Below are 24,056 nucleotides of genomic sequence, written 5' to 3'. Positions count from 1 at the left end.
TGGTGGGCATTTATGAGTTCAACAAATACTTATTGAATGCATACTGTATTTTGGGCTGTGGACTGGATCTATCACCTGTTTCATGGAATTTGTTAATTTAAGTTAGATAAGAAAGAAGAGGTAATCTTTTGGCTGTTCTCAATTAATATTTATTTCCCAAGCCTGGGAAAATTTTGCCCAGTTTGGTAATTCTACTTGTTTACAACACCCACCCGTCTTGGTGGAGAAAGGCAGAAATGAGAAAGGAGGCAGCCAGCTCTTCTGCTCTATTTTGGAGAGAGATGTTCAGGAACAAACTGTTCTCGGTCATTAGGTACTGAGACTGTCAATACACATGTACTATTCTGGAAATTCATGCTGGAACATGAAATTGTCATTGTCACAGGAAAATAGTCCTGTATACAGGCTTGAAAACATTTTAAAAATAGTCCCTGTGGATGATTTCTGTTTTAGATTTTTCTTTTAAGTGACTAGCTTGTTTTTCTTCCAAACCCTTTCCGGTACAGTCCATAATTACCTAGTACCTTTGTGTAGTTGAGATGAGAAATATTTGCTATGCTATGCTTTTGAACTAGACATAGTAGTTATTCTGGGAAGAAGTCAGGGGACAAAAAAGGAAATAACAGCAAAGACAGTGGGATAAATGAAAAAAGCCAGCCAAAGCTGGTATGTGACACACTTAGAACACTGTTCAAATCAAGTTCCAAACCTTCAATAAATCTCTGGTTTTGTTGTAGGCTGCTGGATTTTGACGCGGGGGAGATGAGATGCGGGGAGAAAGTTTGTGGAGAAGAGTCCTATAAATGCTATTTTTGGAGGTAATCTCCTGGCCAGCACTGTTGCTTCAGTCCATCATTTCCAGGGCCACTTGTTCAGATATGAGAATCCCAGATCAATGATGTTGATTCGGTTTCCCTGGCTGGCATGAACTCCTCTTCCTCCCTCATTGGCCTGGAAAGTATGTGCTTGGACACACCGTTTGGTATAGTTCAGAAACTTTTCAGAAACCTAAACTCCCTGGATTATGCATTTGCCCTTCTGTATGTAAATGGATTTTACACCTTCCCCCAAATATCTGTGGGATGGTCAGGAATAAAAACACAACCAATAAAATATGACCTGCGAATTGGCTCAGAACACGTTGGATAAAAAAGAATCTAACTTTCAATCCTATTAGTCCTCTCACTAGCAATGTGAACTTGGAAAAGCTATTTAATGTTTCTAAGCCTCAGTTTCTTTATGTACACAATAAGATAAGTAAGACCTTACAGTGCTGAGATGATACAACAAGACACTCTATGTAGAGGAGTGTTTGGCACATGGTCAGGAGTTTGTTCAGCAGTGGGTGAAATGTAATGACAACTAGTCCCAGGTCAGAATCAATCCTAATCATTTCTACTGATGGCGCTAATTAGTCTCGATGAGTGGAGACAGGGGCACCATGTCATGCCACTCAGATCCCCCTTAAGGTATTAGGCACTCATTCCTAAGTGGCTGGAAGTGTTGGCTGCTGATGGCTCAACACTACACCCCTCTCTGAGAATTGCCCTCTGATGAAGGAGGCTGCCTTGCCTGGTGTTATGCCCCTCCCCAGGGGCAGACCACATCCAGTAACTGGCCACTGTTGGATAGTATGAAGGCTCAGACTTCTTGCCTCAATAAGAACACCTTTGGAGGACTTTCAAGCTTTAGAGCCTTTTGAATGATTGGATGAGGCCACTGTTGCAACTGCATCCCAGTTTGTTCACTCTCTCTGTTCAATCCTGCGACCCTTGCTCCCTCACAGTTGTTCCTGAGAATACATCTCATTAAATCTCTTGTATGCACATCTCAGTGTCTTAGGGTCTTTTTCATCAGGATTCCAAGGGACACAGGAGGCATCTCCATTTTCCCACACCACTCTGTGGCATCCTTCTTGAAGGAAAGTGTACACAGTTCCGTTAGTGGCGCTTCCCGGAGATGCCTGAGGGTCTCTGGTGTTAACAAGAGCCCACAGACTAGAGAACAGTTGATTGTTTTGTTGGTGGCATCAGAATGGTTCTTTCTTCTTTTCTCTGAAAATTCCAGGCTTCCCCAGGCTTGTCTGTATTTTCCATCCACAGTTTGGTTCTCCCCAGACTAATTCAGTGCTTTTCTTCCTCTGCCCAGGTGAGCAGGGCTAGGAGTTGAAGAGAAGATGGCTGCTCCTGACATCAATTCCACATGTTCTTTCATCCCGCTGTTCTTTAAGAGGAAGTGACAGACACTTTACTAGGACAGCATCAAGAAAACTGAGTGAGGAAATAGAAAGCGAGTCCCCAAAAGACTGCCTGTCTGTTGGGCTGTGATTTTGAAGTGGCTTGAGCATTACCTGGCAAGACCACCATAGGCTTTCGAACAAAACGAAGAAGCAGGCTCACATTTGTTAAAGCTATAACTAGCTTGAATCAATGCCAGAACGCCAAAGGTTAGCTAACTTTAGTCTATACTCAGGGCCTCTGGCCTCAGAAGATTTCCCTATTAGGTGAACAGTTTTAAATAAATCATGTAAACAAATCCTTGTTCAATGTCCACTTACCATGTGCAGGACACTGTTTTTGGCATGCTGAGGTTTGCAAAGGATGATTCCTGTCTTTGAGAAGGCTAGGGTTTGGCTGGAGTCATAAGAGATATTGCCCAAAAACTTCAGCCACATGACTTCAGATTTTCTGAAGACAATTCTAAAATCATGATTGCTTTCAAATTATAGGCCAGGCAGGCCACCATCACCATCTGCTATGACTGCCTTGCTACACAACCTTTATAAGGTGAGCAGATGTCTTAGTATTTTAACTGGCTCAGCTGAATATTCTCACCCACCATTTTTGACATTCTTGAACATCCAAATCTGTTTCTGAGACAATTGAGGACACGGTGACTGAAATGCTATAGTCAGTGTCTAGTTTGATAAAAACAATGTCCAGCCATGAAGAACCTTAAATGTCAGGGAGAAAAGTCTGGTTTCATATAGCAATATTTTCCCTTGGTAATCTGCCATACAAACTCTATCAGCAACTATGGGACTCTTAAATCTTTCCAAGTACAGAAAAGAGAAAAGTTGTTAAACTTGTGTCTATAGGGACATATAAACCATAAAAATCCAATCAACTAGAATTAAAAACTTCAGATTTTGTATAATTTATGTTGACATGAGCAATACTAAAAACATAAATTTATGAAAAGAAAAAACAGTAAATGAAGTCATCTTCACGCATGGGAAAGTCTCTTTAGCTTTCAGAATAGATAGTCTGCCTTTGGGAGCGTTCCCGACTGCACAGGAATGGATTATAAGTCTTGTTATGGAATTGAGGCCATCTTGATTAACCAACAAGAGGAATTTTCAAATGAAAAATATTTTATATTACAATTCTTGTAAAACATGTTGTTGCTGTTTGTTTTAAGCAGAATTTCTTCTTGTCAAATGAAATTTTATCTGAAATCCCAATTTATAAAACAGGTGAAAGTCATGCTTTAGTAAAATATAGTTCCTAAAATGCATTTAATAAAATACATTTAAATGCCCTAAGTAAAGCTTCTTTGATGAACATGAAAATTTAACTTAGCATCCAAATTTTTATTTATTTAATATTAGCTACACAATATAGAGAAAATTACCATTCACATAGATAAGTAGCTGAACATGACAGGTTTTTTTTTTTTTTTTTTGTAACATAACACCTTGCAATCACAGTATACTTTTCAAATAGAGATGAGAAGAGACATTATATTTGGTAGTTTGCCACTAAACAATTTAACTTGGCAACAAACATTAACATATTGGTTTCCTCTAATGCACCATAATTTGGGATTGGTGTATATATGTTTATATTTTTTTAAATTAGTTTGAAAAAATAAAAATAAAACTTGAATGAAATATTTCCAGACTTCTGAAACACCTCTTTCAAAAGTAGGAAAATCACTGTTATAGTGCATAATAAAAAAATCAAAACAGTGATACCTACCCTAGGGGATTAAATTAATGAACATATATAAAGTGTGAAGGTTAGATGTAAATTAGGCTTCATCAATAATAGTTCTTTTCTTTTCTTTTTTTAAAAATCCTGACTACTACTGACTTTCAAGGTCATCTAGGATCATTTATTGAAATTTATTTTCCTCATCCTTAAATTGAAAATAATATCTACCTAATAGGTTGTCATGAGAATAAAGGAGAGTAACATATGATATATCCTCCCTCCTTTTTTCTTTTTAATTGTAAATCATTATTAATATTATTATTTATCTAATTATAAACCCAGCTGACTGGTTGTACTATCCTTCCCTCTGCTCCCTACAGTGAGCAAGAACGCAGTTCATTTGTAATAAAGGTCTTCACAGAACCATCTCCAAGGGGAAACAGAGTATATCCCATTGTGTTTCCTGCCTTTTAGCCTGAACGTTTGTATCTAAATCATTAAAATTTAATTAAGTTAATAAAATTTGAATAAAATGAAGATTGGATGGCCTTGAAGGGGATGAACATTTATAAAAGGGCAATGTGGAACTCCAAGGCTGTGCTTATAGCTGCCTGCAGATCCTTTCCACCTACATGCCACACGGCTGTCTCTGTAAACTAACCCTTTTGCCTGAGACTCCCCAAGAGTTCTTTACTTACCACGGAAGCTAGAAGCCTGTCAGTTAAGTTTGACTTCCTTCTGTCACTCCCATATCAATCAATTGCTAAGCCCTGCCAATGTCCCTGCTTAACCATCCCAACAGCTACTACCTAGCTTAGGCTTTTATTATGTTCTTCCAGAATTAAACCAATAGCCTCCAAATCTGTGTTTTCCATCCTCTCTGAATCTGAAGAAGTCACTTTTTTCCTAAAAACACATAGATGACTCCGGATTGCCTATGGAGTGAAGTCCAAGCTTCCAGGATTTGGTCCCTGCATCTCTTCACTGCTCTCTATATCAAATTTACTCCTGCTCAACAGTGAATTGCTTTGTGGTTCTTGGTGTATACCAAATGGTGTCATTCCTATGTCCTTGGATTTCTTCCGTCTTTCATCTGTATAACCCCACTCAGGTACAAATTACTTCCAGGAAGACTTTTCTGAGTGCTATGTCTCTCCCTCCTCAGCCTCCTTCCAAATTAGTTTAGGTGCTCCTTCTCTGAGGTCCGATAGGTCCCTATTCATCTCTTATTATTGTACTTATGATAATACATTGTGGTTCTCTATTTAGGCATCTGTATTCTACTGTGAACTCCTGGAAGAAAAGGCACTGTGTCTATTAACTCAGTGTCTGGAATTCTTCTTGGTTCAGAGAGAAAAATGTGTTTTTCACACATGAAGTGAGTGAATGTATGGGTCACCGATAATCTCACTCTTCCTCTGTGAAATCACGAGTTAGTCAATAATGGATTGCATCTATTGGCACTTCAGGTTTATTGATTGCTTGCTTTTGAGCACAAGCTATTCAGTATTTCTTTTGCCCTAAGAGTTGTCTTTATAGGACCCCCAGAAAAAACATGTTTGGGTAATCACACCTCTCCTCTGGAGTACTGGGAAGTTTCTGTTTATTGGAACTAAATAATTATGGATGTTTGCATATGACATGTGCCACAGTGGGTGGCCCAGTTAGTGGGTGAAGCATAATGTTTAACTGATGGGGTTAGGCCTTGTATAATTTGACTTCCTCAGCCTGAATTTTATTGGCAATCTCGTGGGATGTCCAAGGCAGACTGTATTTTTATAGTCCTGACCATTTACTGAGCCCTTTAGAGGGCATGGAAGTGTACTAGTACAATTGTGGGAGCTGAGGGGAGAGTGGTAGTAAATTTATATGAAATAGAGATTTAAAAGCACTCTCTTACTCTCTTACCACGCTTTGGTGAATCTGGATAGTGTAAGTCCCCAATTAAACCATAATAGGAATATAAGTGAAGAGAAAAGGGCAAGAAATGATAACTCAGATCAACACGGAAATGGAAAGGTTTAGAACAGAATCATTACATTATCAAGTAAATAAATAAAACCCATGACTAAGAAGTGCTGTGCTCTCCATGGTTCAAGGAGGTAATTGGAACTAAACATGCTCTATTTCCTCTTTAGTACCTATGACTATCTAACACGTGCTGAAACTTACTTTTTATCTTGTTTATGTCTGTCTCCATCACTGCAGTGTAAGCTCCATGAGGGTAGGGGTTTTGGTCTGCATTGTTTGCTCCTGTATCCCCAATGTTTAGAACAGTGTGTTTGATCTGATAAGCACTCAATAAACATGGTATGAATGAATGAATTAATAGTTTAGTAGGATACATTATAGCCATGTCAAATACTACTGAACATGGCATTATGGAGAATAGTTAATCTCATGTTCTTTGAAATGCCTTTGGTGGTACTCCTCTCAAGTTAATTTATTTTCTATCTGGAATTTAAGGTAATTATTAAATTTAGATATTGATCAAGTATTTATTGAGCAGAAATACTGAACCATGCACTGTTTATCATTGGACTTTTAGATTCTCTTTATTTCAAGATCACCCTCAGCCTAGAATTAGTCTATCATATGTTATCATATCTCCATAGAAATAAGCATTCTCATTTTAAATATTGTAGCCAGGATTTGCATTAAACCATGAATTGAAAATATAATGGTGACCATTTACTAAACCTGAAATCAACCTACATTTTTTTGTTTTCTCAAGCCCTGAATAAATAGCCATCATACTCACATACACAAAAATCAAAAACACTTAGAAAGCAGTTTAACCAGAAACATCACAATATTCTCAATGGAGATGTTTAATTTATTGCAAGATTTTATTGGAGAAGAAACTTTTTAGTCAGGTATCAATACAGACCAACATCATTTAAAGTATTGATTTCCTTAAAATATATTTCCAGTAGAATTTACAGTATTTACTTATTGAACCGAACTTAATATATATCGACTATTCATGATTTTTAGGATTTAATAATGCTAAATAGATGATCTTAGTCAAATGTTTTACTTTTGCCACAAATTATGTCAGTATGCTGTTATTTTCAAGTCATGTATTATCTTTAAATAGGTTATATTTTTTTTCCTAAAAGATGATTTCCAATGATGCTCTATTTGTTACCACACAAACAATCTTTTAAGTTAAACATCTCTGTTATAAACCTAGCTTTGACAGTAATTAGCACTATACCTTTAGATCAATTGCTTTCTGGACCTCAGATTTCTTATCTGTTAAATGGTCTTTATAATTTCTTCTTTCACTAAAATTCTATGAGAAATTTCATAATTATTTGTGCAATTTGGAAATAAGCACAGAGGATAAAATAATTATATTCAATTTACCTTAAAATTCTTCAATGCACATTAAATACATCGTAATACTTTTTTTCCCTCTGATTAATCACTGATTACTGACTATAAAGTTGAATGCATTTGTATAATATGAATAAATGGTAGTTTGAGCCTTTCAAAAAGAGAAAAGAATGATCGTATATTTGATACATGGTTTTTTTCCTCCAGTTTTCATTTAGGAAGAAATGCTTTTGAAGGAAGAAAAAGTCTGATAGAATAATAACTTTGTGCTGGAGCAAATGGGCTCAGTAAGTATGCATCTGACTTCACAATTACGATATCTGAATTGTCTTGCTGCACAGAGAATAACACAAATTTTCCATTATTTCTACTTTTCTTTTGCCTACTTTTTAAAATTCAGATGTCCATTTTATGATGGAAGTTAATAGTCAACAATATTTATATACAGGACAGTAATTTTCCTTTCTTTTCAAAAACAAAGGTAAAGTATATTCAGTTTTTCTCCCTTTAAAGTTATGGAAATAAATTAATTTTCCCTTTGTTTTTTATAAAGTTGTACTGGACAAATACATACTGTAGTATATAAAAGTTACTATTGAGATATATGAAATAACATCAATACAAATAGGTTATAGTAAGTATGAAGACTGTGAGTGATGGTAATTTTAAGAATCTGTATACATTTGTTGTATTTCTTCAAAATTGAGTAATATAAATACATTTAATACATTATTTAAAAAATTGGAATAAGACAGTCCTACGTAGGGCCGGCCCTGTGGCTTATTGGTTGAGTGTACACGCTCTGCTGCTGGCGGCCCGGGGTTCGGATCCCGGGCGTGCACCGACGCACCGCTTCTCCCGCCATGCTGATGCCGTGTCCCACATACAGCAACTAGAAGGATGTGCAACTATGACGTACAACTATCTACTGGGGGGCTTTGGGGGAAAAAAAGGAGGAGGATTGGCAGTAGATGTTAGCTCAGAGCCGGTCTTCCTCAGCAAAAAGAGGAGGATTAGCACGGATGTTAGCTCAGGGCTGATCTTCCTCACAAAAAAAAAAAATAAATAAAAATAAGACAGTCCTACGTAAAGTAAAAACTGAAAGCTCTCCCATTGTGCTTGTCTTTTCACTCTCCTCCCTGGAAGGGATGTACTAATGACCTTTGGTTGCAAGTTTTTGAAAATGTGTCTTCGAGACCATTTTCTATTCATTTATATGTGTATAGTGACATACTTAGAAGTTTTAAAAATACATGGAAATTTCCTCTGTGTTGTTTTTATTCTTGGTTTTTTGCTTGATAATATATTGGAAATCTTTTTATAAGCAACTATTTATACGTTTCCATGGTTCTTTTACTGGATACATAGCAGTTCATTAAATGGAATTTATTTAGCTTCTAAATATAATTTTTTGGATTTTTTCCTTCCTCCTTCTTGATTTCATGAAACAAGGGAATTTTCATGATTTTTATTTCCTTCTTAATGAATAGACTTTATGATGTCCACGTAATGGGATTATTGATATTAAAGAGGACTGTGTAGGGGATACTGTGCACGAGCTGTTAGTTTTCACTAGTTGTGATTTTAGAAAGGTCTTATCTCTCAGTGAAGAAGAGTAGTAACACTTTATTTTTTAATTTTTTTTTGTGAGGAAGATCTGCCCTGAGCTAACACCTGCCAATCCTCCTCTTTTTGCTGAGGAAGACTGGCCCTGGGCTAACATCCATGCCCATCTTCCTCCACTTTATATGGGACGCCGCCACAGCATGGCTTGACAAGTGGTGCGTCGGTGCGCACCCGGGATCCGAACCTGCGAACCCTGGGCCGCTGCAGCAGAGTGCGCGCACTTAACTGCTTGCGCCACTGGGCCAGCCCCAGTAGTAACACTTTAAAGAGTTCATATTATCAGTAGTTGTTGAGTAGAGCACTACTGGCTTATTTGATAGCCTATCAAACCAGGCGAAAAAGCTTATTAAGTGTTTACCAGATTTGAAAGCCTATCAAATAATCATTGTATTTTCTAATTACGGTTAATAAATATTTATACTAAAAACTTTGGAAAATACAGAAAGCACATTGTAATCTCACCACCCAGACATAACTTTTGTTATCCTTTTTGTGCATTCTTTTTCGAGATTTTTTCCTCTGGGTATATATTAGGCTAGGTGTATTAGCCTGGTTTCTGAAACCAGACTGCCTGGTTTCAAATCCTAGTTCTGCCATTTGTAAGCTATGTGGTTCTAAGTTCAATCGCCATTCTAAACTTCAGTATCTTCATCTGTAAGATGGGAGGTGAATAGAACCTCCCTCCTAGAGTTGTGAGAATGTAATGAAATAAATACATGCAAAGCATTAAGCCTGGCATATAGTGTGTATTCAATAAATAAATTATTATTTAAACAATTTAGAACATATTGCACAAAATTAGGTACCTTCTTTACTCATTTAATATATTCTGAACATCTCCAGGTCATTAGTTAGTCTCCTTAATTATTATTTAATTTAAAAAAATGGTATTCCATCACATTATAATATGATGTATATTTCATATAACAATCCATTATTATCAGATGGTTAAATTAGTTAACAAAATTTACTCTGTTAAGAATAACAAACAAATTCATAATTTTTCTATTCTTATCTGATTTAAAAAATTGAATAGCTAAAGCTGATAATCCATGTCCAGTTTTAAGGCTTTTGATACTTGTTGCTAAATTGAACAATGGGGTTTGATGGATTTTAAAATCCCTATTTTAAAAATTCTTTCAGTGATTTTAAATTAAAAAAATTATATCTGTTCTTGATTTATTTTCTATTAGAAGAAAATCTTGGGTTACAGTATAAAGCAATAATAGTCATGGATTAAATATGTGGTATAAATGATGTAACACAAGAATTTATGCATCCAATAAATGTTGTTTTTCAAAATAATTACCTTGAAAAATAGGATACACACTTTTTATATTCATGGTTACATTTGCCAACATGTTTTTGAAGTTATTCTTTAGCAACTGCGTAAAGACACGAGTGTTTTTCGTATATTATGAAAATTATGGTAGATTATTATTATTTTCTATAACAAAATATAATTGAGCTTTATCTCAAATTTTTTATCAGAATTGACAAAATAAATTGTTTGCAACATTTTCTCTACTCAATATCCAACTTATTCCTTCATAACCAGAATCTTATATTTTTTCAGTTAGTGTGGCTATAACGTGTTCAGTCCTAGTAATAGATTATGGCTGGACCAAGCCAGGTCTCAGGATGTCTTACAACATGACATGGTCTTAAGAACCTGTTCTGTCAGTAAGACCTGACCAGAAGTCTACTCAAGGCATTTGCTAAGACTTGTGCTTTCCTGATTACAGGAGATGGTTGTAGCTGCCCAACCTGTCTTGTTCTTCTCTTTTTCCTGCTTTGAATGAAGCCAAGATGGTTGGAACTGCAAACCCATCTGTGACCAGAAGATCACCTCAACCTCATTGAGCTTTTGAGTTGACACCAACAACTGCCCACCTCCAAATTTCTTACTGTATGGGGGAAAAAAATCTTTTCTATTCTTCTAAGCTACTGATGGCTTTTCTCTTATGGCTTTTCTCTTATGTGATTCTCTATGTTTAGGAAGGCATTCCTAAAACATAAACCCTGCTACTTTTACAACTGCTTTTGAAACATATTTCTTTAGAGAGTTCATCAAAATTGACTGCTCTAGGAGTGTATATGACTTCATGAAAAAAAACAGATTGGTTTTTAAATGAGTATTTCAAAGAAATTGTACAATTTAGAGTTGGAAGGAACGTTAGAGATCATCTAATTCATAAGTTATTAATGGTGGATATTCATCAAAATTACCATTGGAACTTTAAAGAAATATACATATCTGGGCCTCATGCTCAGCCTCATTGTGGTTCAGTAGAGCTCAGATAGGGCCCAGGCATCTGTATTTTTTTTAACTATAGGGTGATTCTAACAGATGGCCAGAGATGAAAGTTACTGATCTATTTCTACTCCCCTCAAACAATGATCTGTGGACTAACCTGAGATGTGTGGACTAGAATTTTGCAGCCCACATAGGGGAAGTAACTTTTTGCAATTGTATTACTAGACAAACCCCAAATCCTGGTAAATAGGAAGAAAAGAGTTATTTTTAATTCAAGCTAACAATCAAGAAAATAAAAATATGAAGAATGGGATTTGATATAATTCTTTCCATTCTCTCATGCTTCCCTGAAAATTTCACCTTTAGTTCCACCGCTCACAATTGTTCCAATTTCCAGAGTCTGCTGAGTTTTAGTCCAATGATGCGGGTCTATCTTCTTTGAAAGATTAGGCCAAATTAATGAATGGCGGAAGCTTGGATTGGGCCGTTGGCTGAACATGGTGTTAGCTGTCACTGTGCCCTCCGCAACCCCTAACATCTCTACCTAGAGAAAGTGAATTTGCCACTGAAGCTGATTTGGGCATTGCTTGGTTGATTTGTATTTCAGTTATATGTACAATTACTTTAGAGATTCTTCCAGACCTCATCTGACAAGTCATTCAGGTTTTTATTTAATGTGAAGTCTCAAATAATTTAGATAATTTATTATTAATAAACAACTATTCTCCAAAATGAGCTCCAATAAGTTTTTAGATATAAGGTAAAGATTCAGAAATAGTTATTACTTCTGGGCCTGAAATAATAAGGAAACACTTTAAATATCAAATTATGCCTTATTAAAGATAAGTTGTACCACTCTCTTGAGCCCATTCAGCTCCAATTTAGCCATTTTCCATTTAAAACCAGGTTGTTCTTATTTTGTTAATTGGTAGCTCATCCTAGGAAATGTATTTTGTATGCATATATGTTCAAATACACAAACATACATAATATATATTATATATGGTTTGTGTGCATATATATACACACACATACAGCACATACATATATATATGTATGTATAGTGGGTAGGGTTATATACATGTATGTATATATATAATGTATACATATATAGTGTATAACAATATATATGAATATATCTGTATATATACATATATATACACACACACACACACATTTATTCTAAAGTACATTATATAGTCTCCTAGAAATGATAGAGAGAAATATTTTTGAAGACACTTCCTTCTTCCCCTATTCCATTTCCTAAAGCAGGATCGTGGGCTGCTTGTAAAAATTAAGGTATGCTTTAGGCAGTGCTAATTATGGAGAGTTCATCTTATGTAATTGGACCCTAATGGCTATGGTTACTCAGGGCCTTGGTTATGTTGTTTTTCTCATTTTACTCTAGGCAGCAATTGGCAGAGAAAACTTAGGCTCAGACTCCCCTCAGCTGTGTCAGTGTTAGAGCCATTGCAGAGCCAGTAGCCTGAGGCTAGGCAAAGATTGTGTCTGCTGGCCTCCCTTCAGTAGACGCCTAGTTGTGTGCCAAACCAGAAGCCTGCCCCTCAGGCCAAAGCTCCAGGACAAGAATATAGGCCTCTTTCACAGAAAAGCTAGAGGTGTGGTTCAGTCAGCTGTCTGTGCAGTGGCCTGGGGGTGGTAGTCTGCTAAGAACTTTCTCTCCTACTGTTACAGTCCTGTGGAACCCAGGATCGCAACCCACCCTGGCCTCAAGAGCCAGGCTATCAACGGGTGTCGCCCGGGCAGGAGCTGCATGAAAAAGGGGCACCAGACATGTGCAAAAGCTCCCTTCCAGGAGATACTGGTGCTCTGGAGTGCAGCACAGGGAGAGCTGGAAGATGGTGCCTTTAGTTGTAACCAGGCAGAGGGAGAGTGTATAGATGGCACATGGTGGTGCCAAAAAAAGAAACTCTAGGGTTAGGGGAAAAAAAAAAGAGATGTCACCTGCTGGCTAGACTTTGAAGATAGGCCTTCCAGAAAGGAAGCAGAGGGAGAGTGTGCAGATGTCTCTCACAAGAAAAAGGAAAAAGATGGTGCTCCAGGCTACAGCAAGGCAGAGAGAGAGCGCAAACATGGTGCCCGCCAGCCAGTAGGCATCTAGATGTAAGCTCAATAAGATGCTTGCCCCTAAGGGGATGCTTTAAGGTTAGTAACATGAAGTCTGGGTGCCTTTGGAGGGACTGCTTCTGCACTGAGCCCTGGGCCCAGTGAGTTGGGGCCCGGAGGCCTTTAAGAGCCATTTCTCAGATGGTTTTGTCTTGTGGGTCTCAGACATAAGCCCCATTGGTTTTCAAAGCTAGATGTTCTGAGGGCTCCTCTCTCAGGTGCAGGTCTTAAAACCTGGGGTACCTCGTGTGGGGTTCACACACTTTGCTCCTCAGGAAGAAGCTCCAGGTTTTGAGTTCCTGCTGGATTGTGGGTCGCTGTGCTGGGGGTGCGGTTTACGGTGAGATTGTGTCCCAGCCTCTCCTACTTGCTTTGATGTGGGCCTTCTCTCGTTTGTCCCCAGGCATAGGAGTTGCTCAGGCAGTTTTTAGATTTTTTTTCCAATGGAGTTATTCCATATGTAGCTGCAGATTTGGTGTGTCCATGGGAAAAGGTGAGCCCAGGATCCTCCTATGTCACCATCTTGAAACAGCTAAAAATCATAAATATTTTTAAAAGCATTGCCCTGGTTGTTGTGTGAAGCCTAGATTGGAAGGAGCCAAGAGTTGATGCAGGAAAACCAGTTAGGAAAGATAATTTTGGCTTGGACTAGGAGATGGAAAGAAAGGGACCAATTTGAAAACATTCAAGATCTATGCTTGAGAGGATTTACTCACAAACTGGATGTGAGGACAGTGGGAAAGAGAGGAATGAAGGATCTCTTCTAGATTTTTGGCTTGAGCATCTGGGGGTATGGTGATTCTATTTACTGAGATTTGGAGCTTTAGAGGAAGATAAGTAGCCTTTCCTGGCTTGGTCTTATTCCCCTTTTAAAATATTTTATAATAACCTTTGTTTTCCCCTTATATTATCTATTACAGACTGAAATTTTATTTTGGTGTCCTATTATTTAATTATTAGCTCTCTCCTTAAATAGGTTGTAGGCTTTATTTTATCTCCTTGGCTTAGAACATGGCCTGGCACATAGTAGACTCTTAAGAATTGTTGAGTGAATAAATGAGTGTGTTGCCATTGAGGCATGAAGTTGAGGAATCTCCAATAGGCTGTTGGACGTGGATGTGTCTGGAGGTAGTAAGAGAGAGTGGGCTGCAGATATTCAGCTTGAAGATGGTGGAATCACCAAGAGAGTATAGAGTGAGATGAGAAGAAAGTCAAGGAAAGGAGGCGGAAGTGGTCAATGAGACTAAGAAAAACCAAGTAAGCCATCTGGCTGGAAAATTATCCAGTTAGCCTAACACCTTGAAGCCAAAATAAGCTTTTCTTGCATAAACCCCACATAATCAAAGGTGATCACAATCTTCTATTATAGTTATCCTGACCAAAACTTCCTTTTAAATTTTAATTCACCTTTCTGTGAAATGTATAAAGCAGAAAGAAATGGATTGTTCAGTAAATGCATGGAAAACTTCAGGACTCAAAAACCATGTTTAATCTAAAAATTTGTGGACAAAATTAAAGTACGTTCTCCACTGAAGTTGAAGGTAACAAGAATCCATATATGTGTTGGCCATCTATGGAAATCTTTCCAAGAAAATTACCCTTCGAGGAATAGACTGTTAATATAGCTGATTGAGTCCAGGTTGCCTCCTCAAGCTTATCTGAAACTGCAATAAATTCCTAACGTAAGATATACTGGATCTAATTAATTGTAGCATGTTCTACACAAAGTAATGATGTAATGACAAACACTTTTTATGACCAATAAATCTATTGATAAAGAAGAGGCAGATAGTTATTTGACTGTTTTATCTATGGATGAGAGAAACCAACATAGATTTTCTGGTTATATCACAGAATATACTTGTGGCGGCGATGGGTGCACTAGGTACCACAGTTTGAGTCCACAGACCCTTTATTTTGTTTCTACAGCTACTACTATTACTACTACCACTAAGAATGACAACAATGATGAAAATGGTTCTGATGATGTTGGCTCCTGTTTTTGAGTGCTAAATGACTCTGCTAATCACTTAAAACTCACTATCTCATTTAATATTCACAACAAAAATATAAGTTGGCATGTTTTTTTTCCCCTGCTGTTCATATAAGAAAATAGAGGATTTGAGAAGTTAAGTACATTGCCCAAGATTGTGCAGCTAATGAGTGGTAGATGAGACTCCAGGCCAGATCTTTTTGACTATAAAGTCCATGCTCATAACCGTCATCAGCATTTCTGAGAGTTATTTTGTTTTCTTTGTTATTTGTTTAATGATCAGTCTAAAACTAAATCTATAAAAATGTCATGTAGAGGACTAGACCCAGGATTCAAAACCTACCGAAAGCATGGACAGTCTTCGAGGCCCACTCTGTAATAACCAGCCGCGCCTCCCCCTCGCAGCTTTAACCAGGCTGTCATCCATCCACTGGCTCCAGTTTGTCTAAGGTAAGCACCAGAGATCTCCTTCATGCTGCTTATGTGAATCTTTAAAATCCTATTATTGGTTTCTGAAGGCTTTCATCCATCACCCTCTTGTGATAAATCTCTAACAAGGCTTTTGTTCCCCCTTTCACTTTCAGATTCCCTCATCCTCAATAAATTTCTTCGTGAAGTCACAATTAATCTTGAGTAGCACATTAACCTTGTTCATATCAAAGTAACCCAGCAAGTTTTGCGGTTTTACATGTGATTAGAGATAGGTACCTCACACGCTGTGAGTCTCCTTTCGCCGTGGGCAGAAGGGTAAGGATGAGCTCTCTGATCTCTGCCCCCATTTATCTCTGTTCCCTGGCCAGGCGCGGGGATGCCTCTTGGCTTTTAGATAACTCTGCTGATCTGCCAGCGTTTTTCTCCCGTATCCACTTATCATCTGATAAAAGTCCCTTTGCATCATTCCATTTTCTTAAGTGCCATTGCTTGATAAATTAGTTTGAATTAAAAATTTAAGCCCTTCAAACTATAGGGGAAATTTAAACCTTTTATTTAATTGATGAAAAAAAAATGCTTTGCTTAATGTCTGAGTGGCTGGATTCCCCTTCAGAAAGCATTGTCTTTTTGCGTTCAGAAATTCAGCCAATAACTCATAATCGCTATGCCTCCAAAGGTAAGAAGGTTGACTATTTTATCAAGATTCCACCAGAAATAATCCCTTCAGACTGTATAGTTATCTGGTTGCTGTCTGCAATAAGCAGGGACAGCCATGCTGAGGCTCAGAGCCAAAAGCTTTTTACACAGTGTGATTGGAAGGTGACATGAGGCACCATCATCCGTATATATTTCCCTTGCACATCTGCCATAGAACTTGAAATTCCCATCATTTTATGACATTTCAGGTTAAGGCATTAGAAGCCCTCTTAAAATATAGTTAAGTCACCTGGGAACAGTCACTTTTTAAGTCATTAATGGCTAGTAACATGAAGTTGAGATTTAGTTTTGAGTCACTTTAATGACTCAGGAAGGACAAGAAGAGAATAATAGGAGACCGATATGATAAACTTTGATGGGATGGGGTGTCAGGAAAGTTGTACATCAGGTGGTTCTACATCTGGAGGGCAGGTTTAAATGGGGCACCATGGTGGAATGTTCAGGACAGTCAGAATGAAGGACGAGGTTTTTCAACATAAATGAATTGGGGGCAGAGGAATACTTACAAAGGTTGAAGTGGGCTGGGGTAGAGAATCTGGGAAGACAATAAGGAATATATGTCTATTTCATAATTTTGTCAGAGGCTCAAACTTATTTTAAAATGGATAATTTTAGTTCAATACTTGCTTCCCCTCTTGTGATTTTGATTAGAAAATCATAGCAAAAATCAAAATAAAATCATTGCTATATCTGATAAAATTGGTCTGGCAATATATGTTCCTCATAGAATTTCCTAACTGAAGCTCCGGATTTGATGAAACCAGAATGATGTACATGTGTCAAATGGGGATTTTTCATGTTCCCTTATGGAGAGTGACATCGGTTAGATCCTTTAGATTCAGTTACCTAGCGTGTTTCACTAGTATAAAACATCATAAAATATAGGTTAGATGAAAGGAAAGCAGTATAATGTATAGAATTTACAAAGTGAAGTACTTTTTAAATACAACATTGAACATTTGAAGGTGAAATAATCAAATAGAGAGTAACCATGGAGGAAAAGGAAGAACAGCTGATCTGCCTCTAATATCAACAATGGCAGATTAACCACCTCAAACTGATTATTAGCCCATAAAAGGACAACCACGAAAAAAGTCAAATGGCCAAGCATGGAAGCATAAAACCACTTTTGCAGAAAGACGAGTTTTGAAAATTAGACAAAAAGGTGAAAGCCATTATTATGGAAAAAATAAATCAGTAGAGCAGAGAGAAAGATCACTAGGGATGACAGCTTCTGGAAAACCAACAGCAACAACAACTCCATTTTCTGAGTGACAGACTCAAAGGGCTCCAGAAATAATTAAAGAGAAGAAAGGGACAGAGAACTTGGCGGCCAATAGAAGCATAAGCAATTCAGGATAACTTAAGAGAAATCTACATCAACAAAGAACCTTAAAAGGAAAAGATACGGGGCTTTGGATTTCCATACTGCCATTTGAACATCAAAGTAGTCAGATTTGCCAGATTTTCTCAAGTCGGAGACCAGATCTCAGATACACACACATACAACCACACACATACCCATAACATAAAGGCAAAGCATGTTTTCACAACAGAAATGAGACATGTTTTAGCTTTGTGATTTGATTTGCCGTACCAGATGCCAAACAGAAATGGGGTTAAACTTTGGGCACAATCTAAAACTTGGCTTCATTTTCACACAGAGGCACTCATATGAAGTGAACTTTGCCCGGCCTGAGCCATGCTGCGTACCTAAAAGGTGCCTTGAGTGGTGGTCGCTCCACAGTCCGTTGACTGAAGAGGTTGTGTCTCCCTTGCAGGTTTACCTGGTGTTAAATGCCACAATGACGTCCCCCAGGGAAATGGCCATTTAGAGAGGATGTGAAACAAAGGGACAAAAAGAGAGTCTTGGATGATAGAGATTTTCATGATTCCAAATGCCCCATCCTTACTCTACCCCATCTTTTTATCATATTTTCATTTTGGATCAGGCAGCAACATTAATCCCCAAACAAGTCAGTTTCAGGGTAGATAAGAGAGTTCTGACATTCTCTGAGGGGGCTCAACTTATAAAGGCAATACTCACGGCTGCTTTTATGTGAAGAGCTCTTGAACGATTTGATAATCATAAACTATTTTAAATGTTAAAAAAAAACAAACCCATAACCTCATTCAAGATATGATAACAATTTGGTGACAGCAACACATTCTGTAATGATTCTGCTCCCAAGTCTGCTAGAAGTAAATGGAAGGTTATATCTTCTGACTTGAGAAAGCCTGCTGTTTATAGAGCATTTATTTATGTCTGAAGCACATTTAAATATAGATTGCAATACTTAATGCCTAGTTTTATAACATGTCATTCACAATCCATTAAGTATTTTATTGCATGAATTGTATCAGAAACAGATTTATAGCCCTCAATTATGGCATTAATAAGGGATGATGGAATCTCACTGAAGATGTATTTCCCTTCAGTTTTTATAGAACTTTATTGTTGTAGTATGATGTGAACTAGATTCCTAATGTTTTATTATAAGAAGACTGGAAATAAGTGCTCTGATAGGCAGAAGGTATAAGGAAAACATTAATATTCTCACTAAACATTATTGCTTTAAAACCAATGCAGAAAAATTACTGAAAGCATGTATTGGGTTTTGATAGTGGCATATTTTAAATCAAGTTGGAAAATAAAGTTAGCTTTGGTCTTATGACATATAGTTGTGACCTATTTGTAAAATGTTTCTCTTTCTAGATAAGAGCCCCAAGTACTTGCTGAATGCAGTAGTTCATTATTTTGTTTTGTTTTGTTACAGGCTAAAGGCATCCATCTCACATTTTGGTTATATAAATTTTAAAGGAATTTCAAGATAATTTAGCATCTTCATCTTTTATTTGCAGAGGATATAGGGGGCAGGTCACTGAGTATAAAAGGACTGTATACCTGGACCAATGGGGACACTGCATTCCAAAGCCTCCCTAGTTAGTCAGAGATTTAGTAATCAGAAACAAAATAATGCAAAAAGCGGAGGGACTACAGATAAGACAGTTGAGGTTTCAGAAACAATTCAGGGCTGAATAAAGTGGCACCTGACTTTATCATACAGAGCATGCGCCTGGAAGAGAGGCACAGGGCCCAGGGAGTGGGGCCTAGGATTGGGTTAACATTCCAGAAGTCAGGGAGTTGTCTGCTTGCTCAGGATGGGTGGTAGAAGGGGCCCAGATGACCCTACTGACAAATGAAGTAGAAACATGGAAACACTTTGAGCCTCTGAGTCAAAAAAGAATGCTCTACCAGTAACAAATTTTTATAATGTTAAATATAGTGCTGCAGTTAGCACTGAGAATTTTTATAAATGTGCATCCTGCTAATGTTTTTGAGAACCTTAACTGGGAGAATTGGAGATGCTAACTTGTCTGGGGTATGATCTTGTTGATATCCATGTTTCCAAGGCAGAAATTATATGTAGGTTTTAAAGCTTTTGAGGAGTCATTGAAAATTGGGTGCGATCTGGTGCAAGCTCTTTCCTAGGAAGCGTGCAGGGCAATGAAACAGCTCTACAATTGCCATTTCTCCACAGAAAGGCGCACACAGGGGTCATAAAACCGTCTGGCTTTGTTCCCTGTGTAGGAGCCGTGCGTGAGAGAACTCGGAGGACCAATTTCATGGCTGACATGTAAGGATTTCAATCCATTTAAATGATTGAGTATAATTCCTATTTGCAAGTTATGATTTGCAACTAGTGGTTAAGGAATTGTCTCCATTCCCTATATTTATAAATGGTGTGCATTAATTACAATCTTATTTCTTTGTTTAAGAGCATCTGTCAGACTGACTTATAGTGATAGAGGCACTTATATTTGCTTTGTACCATTTATTAACAGAACAATGAATGTCTCTATTATTATTTTAAGTGTCTCATTTCCTTTTGCTATGGACATTATCAGTTTTATTAGTCATTATTTTTCAGTTTCTAACGCATTTCCAAGATATTGATGACAGTATTTTAATATCAACTAAGAAGTTTGCAATAGTTCCCTCTTTATATACGATGCACAGTACAACTGATCTGTATAATGAATGGAAATAAATTAGAGAATCATGGAATTTAGCCTTGGAAGAAACTTTAGAAATCGTCTATTTGAAATTAAAATCTCTATTTTAAATATGAGTACACGGAAGCCCAAAGAAGTGAAATAACTTGGCCAATGTCATACGGTGTATTAACAGCAGTTCTAGGACTAAAATCCAATAACATATGTATCAGGCACATATTATGAGAGAGGCATCATTCTAAGGCTTTAACTAACTGCTATTTTAATTCCCATAACTATTGTATGAAGTAGGGCTACTATTATCTTCGTTCTACAGATGAGGAACAAGACATAGAGTAACTTTCTCAAAATCACCCAGCTAGTCAGTGGTAGAACAAGGATTAGGACATCATAGTCTGTTCCCCAGGCTTGCCATATTCCAATCCCACATATACTGACTTCAAGTCCAGACCACATTTCATGTATTCTCAAGCTCATTATTTAAAATATATTTATGGTCCTTTTTATTTACAAAAACATGGAAAATATTTTTGTAACAAGCTGAAAGAAGTAGGGATTAAGTAATATTCCATTTTGGAGATAAAAGCATTAGAGACAGAGAAGTAAACATGTCTGGTTCAGCTAGTGAATCAACGGCAAGCCAGAGCAAAACTGTTTTATTTTACCTACCACATAAGTGTTAACAGAAAATAACTGGTTGGCCTCTAATGATAATGCCAACTGTCATCTCATTTTCTGTCTGTTCTCTGTCTTCGTCAGTTTCCGCAAACCAGGACTGATCTTCTGGCACAGACATAATCTGTTTCTCCAGTTGTCGCCCCAGCTCCCCCTACACTGCCCACAGTGAAGTGGGGTTTAGTATGAAGTCACTCCAGTGGGTCTCTCTTCTACTCACCAGGATCCTGATTTGGAACTGAGCACGTTTGTTGCTCCTTGGACTGAGGGCAGAGCCAATGTTTTACTTCACTCCCATAGTTTTCAAGATCTATACTTTATTTCTCTGTGTGGCCATGGGATATTCAAATTTTTGAACCTGAGTAACCACTTGTGCCACAGCCATATAACTAGCCACCTGTCAGGATCACTGATTCTGAAAGACTTTTTGTAATCTGTATAGTCTTTAGTCCCTTTGTAAGCAAGGCAGTCCCTGTGTTGTTCTCTTCTGTTCTAACATTCTTGGATAAGAAGAGCCTGGGATCATGTGTGCTACATGAAGACTGTAGTACTATAAATATAAGCCAGTAATATGATCGTCATTATTCTTCTAGTAACTTTTAGGGAGTGAAAACCACTCTAGAGGAGCAGAGCTGGCCCTGGACTAAACCTCTACCTCTTGCCTTCTAACGATGGAGGTACCTCACACACGTCCCATTATCCTTGTGGCAAAATTCCTTTCAGATATAAAATACTATAAAACTACTTTATACTAAGGTGAAGATGACTGACAAACAATTCTCCTTCTTAAGTATATTCCAATACGTTAATGCAACATTTTAATCAAAAGAAATGATTTTTTGGTGAGAGTAACAATATCAAAAGTTGGTATTTGAGTGTGGGAGAAATTTTGTGGAGAGTAAGATCTTCCTAGATCACCTGATGCTACATTTAATTAGAAGTAACCACTTACTGATAAAGAATTCTACTCCTGAGTAGTAGTAGCTTCTGCATTGTTTACTTTTTTCCTCTCTTCCTGTTCATTTTGGTGAAGGCAAATGATGTGACCTGAGAAAGAAGAATCACTCCTATTCCTGTTTACTCTCTGCCCTAAATGCATTATCTACAAGAAGTTTGTCCTATACATCCAGGGCTGCATGAGCCAATAGTAAACTCCACTGGTTTGTTTAACCTCACAACTGGGAAATAAAAACAAAAGAGATGCCAGCATTTTCATAAATGTGGCAGCACCACAGAGAAGTATCAAGTGTGGCTGGGGAAAGACATGAGCAAACCACCAAAGTCATCCTAAGTTCACATTTCCCCTATTATCTACATAGGAGCATCGGATATCAGGGATGGAGATGGGCGGTATGAGAAAATATTGGAGCAGTGATAGACATAAAAGATGTTGGATATCATTTGAAAGCTTGCATATGGCTACATGATAGTGGCCGTTCCTCCATTTAGGTGGATTTCCAAGCACTAAACCCCTGTTATTTGCTTGGGTCCTGTCTACAGTCTTTGCAGGAGTGCAAAGATGATGTTATTAGCTGTTTCTGAAAGCCAGATCTCCACCACTTACTAGCTTGAACAAATTTTTTCTACTCTCAAAAGCTCAAGTTTCTACATGAGTAAAATGGAGATAATAATAGGAGTCTTTATCTCAAAGGGTAATTGTAAGAGATGCAACGAAATAACACATGTAAAATGCTTAGCACATTTTCTGGCACATAATAAATGTTTCTTAAATAATATTTATTGAGTTACGATTATAGCTTTGCTTACTAATGGAGATACCAGAAGGTTAACTAGTTTCCCTCCTGATACCTCTAGTTAATAGTGGAATCGGGACCACAATCTCGTCTTTTACGCTTCACCGAGTCCTCTTTCTTCTCCCCCTGGGAGTTGTGTTTCCAGAATGAAGACTTTCTCTCCCTACCACAGCAGCAGCAGCTCACTGTCCAGCCTTAACTCAGGAGTCCTTCTCCGTTATCAGCCGTTGAGTGAGGAACTGCTATTTCTCCTAATATTCAGCAGAGCGGTTGCCTGCGAGGTCAGTGGTATTGATAGCATCTGCTTCCACAGGGAATCGGTGGGCCATCCATCAGTAGTAGTGCCTCCGACTCCCATGAGGCCCCCATGATGTTACAAGGTGGTGTCACAGGTAGAACAGATTCAGTGTCGCTGGACAAGCAGGGAGTGGTGTGGAGTATGTGAAGCTCACAAGAGAATGGAACTGGGATGTGAGTTTTTACTGCAGCTGATAGGCAGCTCTCTGCTGATGGAGAAAGACTCTAAATAAAAGTAGCATTTCTCCTTCGTATCTTTTTCCTTAAAGCTGTTTTCCTTCTTTTTTTTTTTAAACTGAAAAAAATTTTAAGACTTTTTTGATTTAGAGCAGTTTTAGGTTTAAAATAATAAAATTGAGAGGAAGGCACAGAGATTTCCCATATACCCCCTGCCTCCACACATGCATAACCTCCCCCATTATCAATAGCACTCATCACAATGGTATGTTATTTACCAATGATTGACCTACATTGATACCTCATGATCACCCAAAGTCCATACTTTACCTTAGGGTTCACTCTTGGTGTTGTACATTCTATTTCTGTCATTATAATATCATACAGAGTATTTTCACTGCCCTAAAAATCCTCTACCTATTCATCTCTCCCCGCTTCCCCGCCTGCCACCCCTGCCAATCACTGATCTTTTTATTGTTTCCATAGATTTGCCTTTTCCAGAACATCATATAGTTGAATCATACAGTATGTGGCCTTTTCAGATTGGCTTCTTTCACTTAGTAATATGCATTTAAGGTTCCCCATGTCTTTTCATGGCTTGATAGCTCATTTCTTTTTAGTGCTGAATAATGTTCCATTGTCTGGATGCACCACAGTTTATTTATCCATTCATCTACTGAAGGACATCTTGGTTGCTTCCAAGTTTT

At 37.6% G+C, this 24,056-nt stretch overlaps 1 long non-coding RNA gene across 4 annotated transcripts in view; it reads left to right on the top strand.

The window, feature by feature from the left end:
• Positions 1-12,137, top strand: part of LOC131407173 (uncharacterized) — a 111,518-nt gene extending 99,381 nt beyond the window's left edge. Inside the window, exons 5-8 of one of the 4 annotated variants that reach the window (XR_009220457.1) lie at positions 738-818; positions 2,149-2,274; positions 7,485-7,564; positions 10,649-12,137. This is a non-coding gene — a long non-coding RNA (uncharacterized LOC131407173). Of the gene's footprint in view, positions 1-737; positions 819-2,148; positions 2,275-7,484; positions 7,565-7,677; positions 7,731-10,648 lie in introns of those variants that run through there. The other 3 variants (XR_009220456.1, XR_009220459.1, XR_009220458.1) reach the window with 3 other exon arrangements.
• The last annotated feature ends 11,919 nt before the right edge of the window (positions 12,138-24,056 follow it).

Source organism: Diceros bicornis, chromosome 6 (assembly GCF_020826845.1).
Source record: "Diceros bicornis minor isolate mBicDic1 chromosome 6, mDicBic1.mat.cur, whole genome shotgun sequence".
In the NCBI taxonomy this organism is placed as follows: Eukaryota; Metazoa; Chordata; class Mammalia; order Perissodactyla; family Rhinocerotidae; genus Diceros; species Diceros bicornis.
This window is presented reverse-complemented; position numbering and strand designations above follow the sequence as displayed.